At 41.9% G+C, this 11,698-nt stretch overlaps 1 pseudogene; it reads left to right on the forward strand.

The window, feature by feature from the left end:
- The first annotated feature begins 281 nt into the window (after window positions 1-281).
- LOC102810563 overlaps window positions 282-11,698 on the forward strand; it is a 45,337-nt pseudogene continuing 33,920 nt past the window's right edge.

Raw genomic sequence — 11,698 nt, forward strand, 5'->3', positions numbered from 1 at the left:
CTGGGCGCATCGTCCCTCCTTCCGCGGCCCTCCTTGGCGAGCCCAGCCCCGCAGGCTCGGATCGCTCAGTCTTCACCTACAAGCCCCGCCACTCTGTCTCCTCTCGAGAGCGCGCTGCTTTGCTGGAGATCTGGAGAATACGGATATTTGCCCTGCTTCTTTCTGATGTGGGCATGTAGGCATTTCTCCCAGCGTGTGTTTGTGGCGCGTGTGCTTCTGAGCGGGTGCAGAGGAGGGCCGGGCACTGGGGAGGGGACAGGGCGTGGAGAGAAAGTGCCTGGATGACACCGTGGCGGGCGGGCGAGCGAGCAAGCGTGGAAGGGGAGTTAGTTATTCGTGCCTTTGGTCCTTACACCTGACCTCCGCTCTCCTCCCCACAAACTATATCTCAACCGCTACCTTGGACCTCCAACCGCATTCGTAATATATGACTCCTTCCATCAGCATCATTTAAAACCAACAGACGTTTTTCTTCCCTAACAGAAGTAGCAGGAAGAGGAAAGGATGATATGTTTCTTGAGAGGGAGGGAGTACAAAATTTGCTTACTTTTCGAGATCAGAATGCCAAATAACAAAACAAAATCAGGACACATTTTATCTCCCAGGCCTCCTCCCTTATGCTCATGTTATTTGTTAAAAAGATTTACCATAAAACAGACAGCTTCAACGCCAGCAGTACCAAACCTAACAGATTAGAATTATTGCTGTTTTTAAAGAGTGCAAATATAGGTCCAAGGTGATGATTTAGAATTGGAGTTAGCATCTCAATTACGGGGAGTCTCCACCTGAGACAAGACCTGAGGTCCAGCTTGGAAGCCTCCTCTCTTGTCTCCCCTGCCTCTGCAAGTGCCAGTAAACAGCCTGGTTTGCTTTGCTTGTCTCCAGTGGCACATCATCCGTCTAAGCTCCAAACAAAAGCTGCAAGAAAGAAGGTAGCTTCACCCAGGCTCTCTTGACTTGTGGGGTGTAGTTCTCCCTGCATTTCTCCCTCCTTTATCTGTCTTCTCACACCCACCCTGGTGTGGTTGGCACTGTGGTGCCAGAGAGGGAAAGATGGACATTAGAGAAGAGATTTTAGAGTCTTGGGCTCAATTGGTGTGTTCTGATTCCCCTTACTCCAGGATGCTGTTACTACAGTCATTGTGTACTTTGAGGGTCAGTGCAGAATCAGGACTCTCTCACTAGTCCACTCCATTCATTTCAATTGAGCCCTGTGGAAGGTTGGGGGCCTTCTGGGGCTTTGCGCCAAATCATCAAGGAAGACTTCTGTTGGGTTGTATTATTATTTCTTTCATCTGGCTCGAACGGCATATGGCCTCATGTGAGAGCTGTCTGCAGACTGACCAAATGACACCTCCATCTACACACAGGCCTGGTACAAATCAGGGAGAACAGGATCAGTCTGTAGCCAGCCCACTCGGTGTTTGTTGGGAAGGTAGAATATTAGGGTGTGAGTGCATCCTGCCACATGACAACTCTCTTTTGCACTACAGTTGGAAGTCCATGGCATTTTACTGAAATTAAAGAGAAAGGAGGAGCAGCTAGCTGAGAAAGGGAGCAAAGGAAAACCTAAAGTATAGAAAGAAGAGTATAGAAAGAAGAAACTCACCAAAGTGCCCTGGGCTGTGCCACCTAAAGCAGTGGTGGTGTTTTGGCTCTGAGCAATATTGAATCATATCATTGAAAAGGCAGTGCTGTATTCCTTTTCTGCTCAGCTCTCATAATGATACCACTGACAACAACAGACTGAGACTAGGGAACCTGTGGACTCACTCTTTTTGTAGGATAACATTAAAGGTCCAGCCAACATTTTTGTTGTTGTTAAGAGCTGTTGAGTCAGTTCCCACTCATAGCAACCCTATATAGGGTTTCCAAGGACTCCAAGTAATAAGTATACTGTACTACTTATCATATTGTTAACAAATGACATCATTTGTATGTAATTGGAAACTACTCTGGTCATATATTCAGATAGCAAATGGTAAGTATGGTGTGCCCACTTGTGGATCCAACCTCTGGTAGCACAGAACCCCCTTGTCTACCTTGTAAGTTGATAGGAAATGCATGGCTCCTCCACACAACATTTTATCCTGAACTGTCTACACTCAAAGTATTGCTGCCGTATTCTTAGACCTCACATGCATTTTGTTCCAAATCATGATATATGACTGAAGATGCACAAATGGACTTTAGATCTGATGCCAACAACATCATTTGGAATCTTTTTGTTGTTATTAGTAGTCAACCTCAGGTTGAAGCCTTTAGAATACAAACATTTCAAAGAGATCTATGTATGTTTGTCTTTTTGTTTTCCTTCTTTCGTGTATCACTGAGCCTTGTAGAATAGAATTAGGGGTCAGATGTTACCAAAATGTATTCACCAGCTGGTATTTGTTGTTGTTTAGGACACCTTGCATTGAGCTGGGGGACGTCTTACATCTAGATAATGAAGTACCTCTTGATGAAATCTCAAAACAAAAGCCGAACACACTGACATAGAGTTGATTTTGACTCTACAGCAGGAGTGGGGGACCTTTCTATTGCCACAGTTTATAACATCATTTGTGAGCCATACAAAATTATCAGCTTAAAAATTAGCCTGCTATATTTGGTCAAACATTTAATTAACTCACCCCTAATGTGTTAGCTGAACGGACTCTGTGGCACTTAACAACAACAATGTGACAGGTGGCACTGCGGTTGCCTTGAAAGGGCCAGACCAAATGATTTTGAGGGCCTTATAGACTCGATGGCACATAACAACAATATAGTCCATAAGGAGCTCTGGTAGCATAGTGGTTACGAATCGGATTGCTAATCTCATGGTCAGCAGTTCGAAACTACCAGCTCTTCCATGGGAGAAAGATGAGGCTTTCTACTCCTATAAAGACTTACAGCTTTGGAAACCCTGTACAGGGTTGCTATGAGTCAGAACCAACACGAGGCATATAACAACAACAACAACAGCATATGGCCCGTGGGCCAGACATTCCCCACCCATGCTATATAGGACCGAATAGAACTGCTTCATAGGGATTTCAAGGCTGTAAATCTTTATGGAAGCCAACCACTACGTCTTTTTCCCTTGGAGCAGCTGATTGGTTGAAAACATCAACCTTTAATTAGCAGCGGAGCACTGAATCTCTGTGGCACCAGGGTTCCCTAAACCAAACCTGTTGCCATTGAGATGCCATTCCAACTCAGAGCAAGCCTATACAACAGAGTAGAACTGCTCCATCTTTTCTCCTGTGGAGTGGCTGGTAGGTTTAAACCTTTTGGTTAGCAGCTGAGTGCTTTAGCACTGCACCAGCAGACTAGGTAAAACTACTATGTCTAAATTTACTTTCATGATACTAAATTCACTATGTGATGCTAAATGGTTTCTAAAATGTTCTCTCCTCAGCATCATGTCTGCCAGGAGTTACCTAGCTCTTGGCCTTATTCCTTTACTTTCCTTAAAGGGATTCTTTCCCTCCTTTTAGCAGTTTAGCTTCCTGTCCTCGTACTACCCTTTCTGCCTGTGTCTTTTTTTTTTCAATGTTTGATTGTGAATTATGTGACAGCTTACATGGGAGAACATTAGTTTTACATTCATCCTATTGTATATTGTTTCACTGCCATGGTTACAATCCCCTCCATGCATCATCAACCAACCAAAGGGTTGCATATAGTTGTATATAATAGTGTATTAACATCGACTCTAAAAGCCTGCCCCCTCAGTCGTCAGCACACAGCCCCTCTCCCTCTCTGGGTCTAAAGTCCCCAGCTGCTCCATATGTCCATATCATCGTCTCTGCCTCCATCTCTCTCATCACTGTTTCTCTGGGTAGGGTCCTGCGCTCCGGTCTTCTCCCTTCATGTTCCCGGGGACCTCTGCTCCTGGACTGCAAAGTCAATCACTTCCCTCCTTTTGCTACAAAATGTCTACCTTTACATTTCCAACCCTCATAAGCAGTCCTGATAACAAGTATTCACTATATATATCATAAGAGACCTATCCGCATTTCATTTCATCAGCCCTGCCTATACAGATTGGATACTACTCAGTGGAGATTCTACCTTGCTCCATGCCCTATGAATTTTAGCTTCCCTCTTGAAAGCTTGTAAGTCAGTCACTTCTTGCCTTTGTAGCCCTCCCCCCAACACACTCTTTGGGTAGCCAATGTCCAAGTTGCCCATCCCTGTCTACTCTGTGTATGGAGGAGGTGGGAATGATGCTTGCTGTAAGAATTTGTTCCCTCTTTTGAGCTACTGCATACATAGGTGCAGGTCAAGTTCATCAAATTGTATCAGATTACTCTTCTTTCTTCTTCTAGTTGAGCTCTGATCATCTAGTCATTGAAGCCAGGTCAAGTGGGTATTATCTACAAGTGTGGGTGTTCTTGTGCATATGCCCTCTCTTCTTATCAGCTGGATGCTTCACTCTCCACTCTAGTCCTCTGTGGCTTATGTCACTGACTTTGGGCCCAAGAGTCCCCAGGTCTTGCCACACTGCTGGCCAACCAGGTCTCCTGCTGGGTTCACAGAAGTCTATTGAATGTTGTAGAGCTTAACTCACAGCTTCATTGCTGTTTTTCCCTCACTTCCCCTGTCGGTGACGAGCGTGGTCACGAATTAGAGTGTATATTCCTGTTGGGTCTTAGTCTTGGAAAGGGCTTTGCTCTGAGGAGAACTGATGTCTTGCCTTGATGTCTTCTGGGTGAGCAACTTGCTTGTTCTTGTAGTAATCAGTCGGTTTGCCGGTACTGTTTTGTCTGCCTGTGTCTTTTGGCACTGAAATCTCACTTATGGCCATTAAACAACAACAACAACAACAACAAATTTCTGTTGAGTAGTTGATTGTCACTCAGGGTGACCCCAGGTGTGTTAGAGTTGGAAGTGGATTGCCAGACTTCTCTACTGAGGCACTTCGGGTGGATTTGAACCACTAGGCTTTTGGTTCCTAGTTGAGCACTTAACTGTTTGTACCACCTAGGCACTCCTCTGTGGATCATAGTGTCATAGTCAGTGACGTAATTATGAGAGCTGAACAATACAGAAATACACCTGAAAAACCAAAGCCACTGCCATCGAGTCAATTCCAACTCATACTTACAGTGCAGGATAGAGAAGAATTGAACCTTTGGGACTAACTACTGTCAGAGCAGACAGCCTCATCTATCACCTAAGAAATATTTGGGCAATGAAATAAAGTATATGATTTACTGAATGTACAACTGATGATCTGCCCTGTAAACTTTCAAACTTTCACTCAATTTACAATAAAAACTTAAAAAAAAAAATATGGTTGGTGGATTTGAACTGCCAACTTTGAGATTATAGCCCAATGCATTACCTACCATACCACCACAGTTCCTGAGTAGAAATATAGCACCCTTCTCTTAATGATAGGCATTCTGGTGACACAGTGGTTAAAGCACTAGGCTGCTATCCGAAACATTGATGGTTTAAACTCACCAACTGCTCCACAGAAGAAAGATCTGGCAGTAAAGAATACAATCTTGGAAATTCGATGGGTCGGTTCTACTCTGTCTCGTAGGGTTGGTTGCTCAGAGTTGGAATAAACTTGATAGCAGTGTGTTTGGATTTTTAAAAAAAGATAGGATTAAATGTGGTTGCTGTTCAGTGCCATCTAGTTGATTCTGACTCATAGTGATCCGGTATGGGGTTTCTGAGGAGGGGTTTGTGGGAGTTGTTTATCCTCTAGCAAGCACCACAACAGGACTGTTGCTTAGAATAGAAATAAGGGGTACTTGGTGGTGCAAGTGGTTAAAGGCTCAACCACTAACAGAAAGATTGTTAGTTCACACCCAGCCAGGAGTGCCTCAGAAGACTGGTCTGGCATTCTGCTTCTGAACCCTGTGGAGCAGTTCTACTTTGCACACATGGGGTCACCGTGAGTTGGAATTGACTTGCATAGCCAAAATGATATTGCTGCTTTATGCCTTATGCCTGTATCTGTTTTGTGATTTTCTGCTTCTTCTGTACTTGCAACTTTGGATGTTTTCCTTTGCTCCCTATCTCAACCTCCTCCTCCTTTTACCTTTCTCTTTAATTGAAGACAGCCTTTCAATACTTTTTCCTTAAGTCTAACTTGAAAGAAGGAATACTGGTGTAGCGCTGCGGGTTATAGGTTTTAACCACAGGGTTGGAGGTTCAAGATCCCCAGCTGCTCCATGAAAACCCTACACAGGGTCACCATGAATCAGAACTGACATGACGGCACTTAACAACTATAGCTACTTGAAAGAAGCCTTTTGTCTTTAACTCATTCTTCTGTTACTTAGAGGTTAGCTTGTACAAGCTGGATAGGCAGTCCTTACATTTAAAGGGCAGTCACATAAAGGAGCCCCTCCCTTTTGATATAGAAGCTTGAATTTCATTTGCCAAAGGGTAGAGTCAACCTTTCAAGAAAAATGTTGCTTGGAGGATCCAAATTCAAAGTTAAACAATGCACCTGGCTTTGAAAACAATAGCTTGTTTTATTTCCCTCCTTTGTTTTTGCTTCTCAATTTGCCTACACATATTTTTCATTCACCAGTGAGCCCACACAGAACGAAGAAAGAGCCCGGCTTGCTTTTTGAACTAGATGGCATGATGGTTTATTTTTAAATCCAAGACTCCTTCCTGCCACAAAAGTACAAATCCGTCTTTGCTTTTTGACTTCCTGGCCATTTGATTTTGTTTGACTTTATGTTAATGAGAAATCTGCTTTCATGCCCTAACCTGCTCCTTTGGTTTGCACTGCTTTTTCTGCCTGCCTTCTTCCCCATCAGCCTCAGGTACTGCTGTTCCTCACTAGCAACATGAATTACATGGAATTGAGTTTTATGGAAAATCCTGAGCTGCAGGGAAAAGGAGGTGCCAGGACCCCTTTCATGGAGTTCCCCCATGAAACCAGAATCATCAGATAGAATTGTGGAGGTGGGCTGGAAGTTTCCTGGTTGTTTTCTGTGTCCAGAGATGGCAGTTGAATGTGTTAGGTTTGGAAGGAATGGTGCAGGGATTAAAAAGCCTTTAAAAATTGCTTCCTCTCTATGATAAGCTTAACTGTGCATTTTAACATCTTATGGCTCTTCTTCTTCAAACTGATCTGTGTTTGCACCTGGGTACAAAGATCACCACTTAGGGCTGTCCAGTAAAGAGGTTAGGGGCCGAGCTTCATTTGTTGGCAGAATTTTCTGCAGTGGTCTGCTTTCTACTTTCGTCTGTGGTGGTGGTGGACCCAGTCACCATATGCACAGCAGTGATTTCTGTAGGGAAATGTGTAGATTTGTTGGCTTCTCATTTTACATGAAACATAGGGTTATAGCAGCATAATTGATCAGATGGAGTCCGGTTGTGATATGTAATTCAAGGTGCATTATCCCCAGGGACTTAGCTTATGGTAAACTCTGAAGCTCGGTAGAGCTTCAGGATAACTACTGCACTGCAAACCACAAGGTCAACGGTTCGAGCCTACCAGATGCTCTTTGGGAGAAAGGTGAGGCTTTCTGTTCCTGTGAAGATTTACAGCCTCATTACCCTATACAGGGTCACTGTGAATTGGAACCGACTCAATGACACTTAACAACAACAGTCATTAATTCCTCTTGAAAATGGTTTTACTGTGATAAAAACATATAAAAAAGACTTGCTAATTCAACATTTTTTATATGTATAGTTTAATAACATTGATTATGTTCATCGTATTGTAAGCCATCCCAGCTATCCATTTCCAAATGATTCCACCCCATTAACAGAAACTCTGCCCCAGTGCAGTGGCTCCCTCTTGTCTCCCGCCCTCCCCTGGAAATCACTAGAGAACTCTATGTATTTCTCTCTGTCTATTTGTCTATTTTATTTAAGTAGGACCATACAATATGCATTCTTTTCACTTAGCATGTTTTCATGGTCCATTCATGTTGTAGCATGTGTCAGGGCTCCATTTCTCTGTATGGCAGAGTGGTATTTCATTGCATGGCTAGACCACATTTTGCTTATCCATTCTTCTGTTGATGGACACTTAGGTTGTTACCACTTCTTAGTTATTATGAATCATGCGTCAATGAAATAACTAGATTTTTATAAAAGAACAGTCATTTTTACATTCTGGTTTATTTTATTCTATTTTTTAGATGCAGTATTATGTAATTTGTGAATGTGACTCTTGACCCACATCTCTTTGTTTTTTAAAGAGTTAGGCTATGTGGGGAAGAGGAGTAAAGTGTGAAGGAAAGATGGGGGTCAGTTGACTGTCTTTATAAATTGTCTAATTAAAAAAGCTTTCTGTTCCTCCTGCCTCTTGGAGCATCCCTGTAGAATTTCAAAATTCTTATGAAAAGATCTTTGTAACTAAATGTGGCCCAAACTAAAAATAACTTGGGATTGCAGATATTTAAGATATGCCTGGGCAGATACAAATATCGCCAATTTGAGAAATCTTTATGTGTGGAGAGGTAAGAAAACACTAAAGAAATGGACAGAAAGGGATTCCATCCTGATGTATCCTCGGAGAAGACCAAATAAGACTGAAGCTAAGAACCTATCTTATCTTTTCTGACAAGATGTTCTATTTCCCCGAGAAAGCAAACAGCTGACTTCATGGTGGATAACCTTCTGCTCCATCTAAAATCACCTGGCAGCTGTTTTCACATTGGTCTAAATTGACCTTCATAAATGTAGACCCAGCTGGACTTATTTTTTTAAATCTTGGTTGGTAGAAGGCCAGAAAAGCCGGCAAGCAAAAAACAATCCATCTAGTTTTTTGCTGCTTGGAAACGGCATGGAAGCACAGTTTGCAGAAGGGTGACAGATATTTTTTCTTTTGATTCGTGCTAGATTTTTAATATCTAGGGCAGGAAGTAAGAACAGGTGAGGTTCTCCAGGAAACTCTTACTTGTTCACATATTAAATACTTCACCAGCAGATATGTGGGTGACTGTGACATTTAGTCTAAGAGACTGAACTTTGAACTTCAGGGCTTTCTGTATGAAACCTCAGGACCGCATCTGTCTTTAATGCTCTTTCTGTATATGATGTTAGGAAATAAGGAAGATGTTTAGTGTTGTTTTACCACGATGACTGAATGGTAACTCTCATCTACGGATAAGAGGGGTGTTTTTCTTACTTTGTTTTTAGTCTGCTCCTTCCAGTAGTTTCAATTGCTATTAACAAAAAAAAGTATATTCTTCTGCAGCACTTGTGGGTAGTACTGGAGCTTGTCAAGGTGGACTTAAGGGCATGGGGTTGCATAGGAGCGCATGAACTATTATGTAAAACATATTGTGGAATTCAAAATTGTATTAAAATATAATGCAATAAAATGAACTTTTATTTCTTTTAGTATACCATTTGTCTTAGTTTCTTAGGGCTGCCATATCAAAACTCCACAAACTGCTGGTTGGTTTTGGAAAAAACAAACAAACTCCCAAACCAGAAATTGTCTCACCATTTTGAAGGATAGAAATCCAAATTCAAGATGCTTGGTCAGGCAATACTCTATTGGTCTAATGTAGGGGAAGATGCTTTTCTTTTGTTCATTCAAGCTTCTGGTAGCACTGGGCATTGCTTAGCGATCCTTGACTTTTAAATGTATCTAGAGGTATGACCTTTCCTTCCCTGTGCCTCTGACTCTGTCTGTTTTCCCCTTTTTTAAGACACCGCTCATGAGGGATTAGGGCTCTGCCCATTCTGAGATGACTTTTTTAATTTATCTGTTAAGATACTCAAAGGCAGACTGTGTGTCCAAGCAAGGTACTAGTACAGGGGTGACGCAATGTTTTTGAGAACATAATTCACTCCATAACATGATTCTGTGAGTTTTGACATGTGTATACATTCAGATCTCCACCATCACTGTGAAGATTCAGAATAGTTCCATTGGACCCTATCCCTTTCTTGCTCCGTTCCTTATAACCCCTGGCAGCCACTGATTTTGGAGCATTCTGTATATGTGTACATGTTGTTACCAGAACACCCTGATAGGTAAGCATTTCTATCTCCATGTTTAGATGTAATAACTGAGGACATTGTTGTTGTTGGTAAGTGCCACCAAGTCACTTCTGATTAATAAATAACCCTGTATAGAGGGTTTCCAAGGAGCAGCTGGTGAGTTTGAACTACTGACCTTGTGGTTCAAACCAACCTTGAGGTTCAGTGCTTATCCTAAAGCGCTTCATGAGGACTCCAACTGAGGAATGGAGCGATTAAAAAATGCCCTGTTGTTATTAGGTGCCATTGAGTCAGTTCCAACCCATAGAGACTCTATGTGTTCTTCATCATCCTTACAATTGCTGCTCCACTTAAGTCCTTTGCTGCTGCCACTGTGCTAATTCATCTTATTGGGGGTCTCGCTCTTTACCGCTGTTCCTTCACTTTACCAAGTATGATGTCTTTCTCCAAGGACTGACCCCTTCTGATAATATGAAATGAAGTCTGGCCATCTTGAGCATTCTGGCTATACTTCTTCCAACAACAAATTAATTTGTTCTTCTGGAAGTTCATGGGACCTTTCTGCAACATCATAACTAAGATGCATCAATTCTTCTGCAATGTTCTTTATTCATTGTCCAACTTTTCATGCATATGAGCCTATTGAAAGTATCATGGCTTGGGTCAGGCGCACTTTAGTCTTCAAGCTGACATCTTTGCTCTTGAACACTTTAAAGAGGTCTTGTGCGGTATATTTGCCTAATGCAACACGTCATTTGACTTCTTGATTGCTGCTTCCATGAGTGTTGATTGTTGATCAAGCAAAATGAAGTCTTGACAACTTCAGTCTTTTCTGTTTATCATGATGTTATTTATTGTCCAGTTGTGAGGATTTTTGTTTTCTTTACATTGAGGTGTGACCCATATTGAAGACTGTGGTCTTTGAGCATCAGTAACTATTTTAAGTCCTCTTTGCTTTCAGCAAGCAATATTATATCATCTACATATTGGAGGTTGTTAATGAGTCTTCCTCCATCCTGATGCCACGTTCTTCATATAATTCAGTTCCTCGAATTTTTGCTCAGCATACATATTAAATAGGTATGATGAAAGAATACAACCCTGGTCTGGTGCACACCGTTTCTGATTTTAAACCATTTCAGTGTTCTCTTGTTCTGTTCAAATCACTACCTCTTAGTCTATGTTCAGGTTCCTTGTGAACACAGTTAAGTGTTCTAGAATACTCATTCTCTCCAATGTTGCCCATAGCTTGTCATGATCCACACAATTGAAAGCATTTGCATAGTCAATAAAGCACAGGTGAACATCTTTCTACTATCTCTGTTTTCAGCCAAGATTGATCTGACATCAGCAATGATATTCCTTGTTCCACATCCTCATCTGAATCCTGCTTTGAACTTCTGGCAGTTCTTTGTCAATGTACTGTTGCAGCTGTCTTTGAATTATTTTTAGCAAAATATTACTTGCATGCAATATTAATGATGTTGTCCAATGATTTCCACATTCTTTTGGGTCACCTCTCATTGGAATGGTACAAACATGAATCTCTTCCAATCAGTTGGCCAGGGAGCTGTCTTCCAAATTTCTAGGCATTGATGAGTGGGTGCCTCAAGAGGTGCTGTATCAGTTTTTTTTTTTTTTTAAATAAATGTTTTATTGTGTATTGAGTGATAATTTACATGGGGAAACATTAGTTTTACATTCATTCTACTGTACATTGTTTCATTGCCTTAGTTACCATCCCGTCCATGCATCATCCCCCAGC

This window comes from Chrysochloris asiatica, unplaced genomic scaffold, assembly GCF_000296735.1.
Source record: "Chrysochloris asiatica unplaced genomic scaffold, ChrAsi1.0 scaffold00277, whole genome shotgun sequence".
Lineage (NCBI taxonomy): Eukaryota > Metazoa > Chordata > Mammalia > Afrosoricida > Chrysochloridae > Chrysochloris > Chrysochloris asiatica.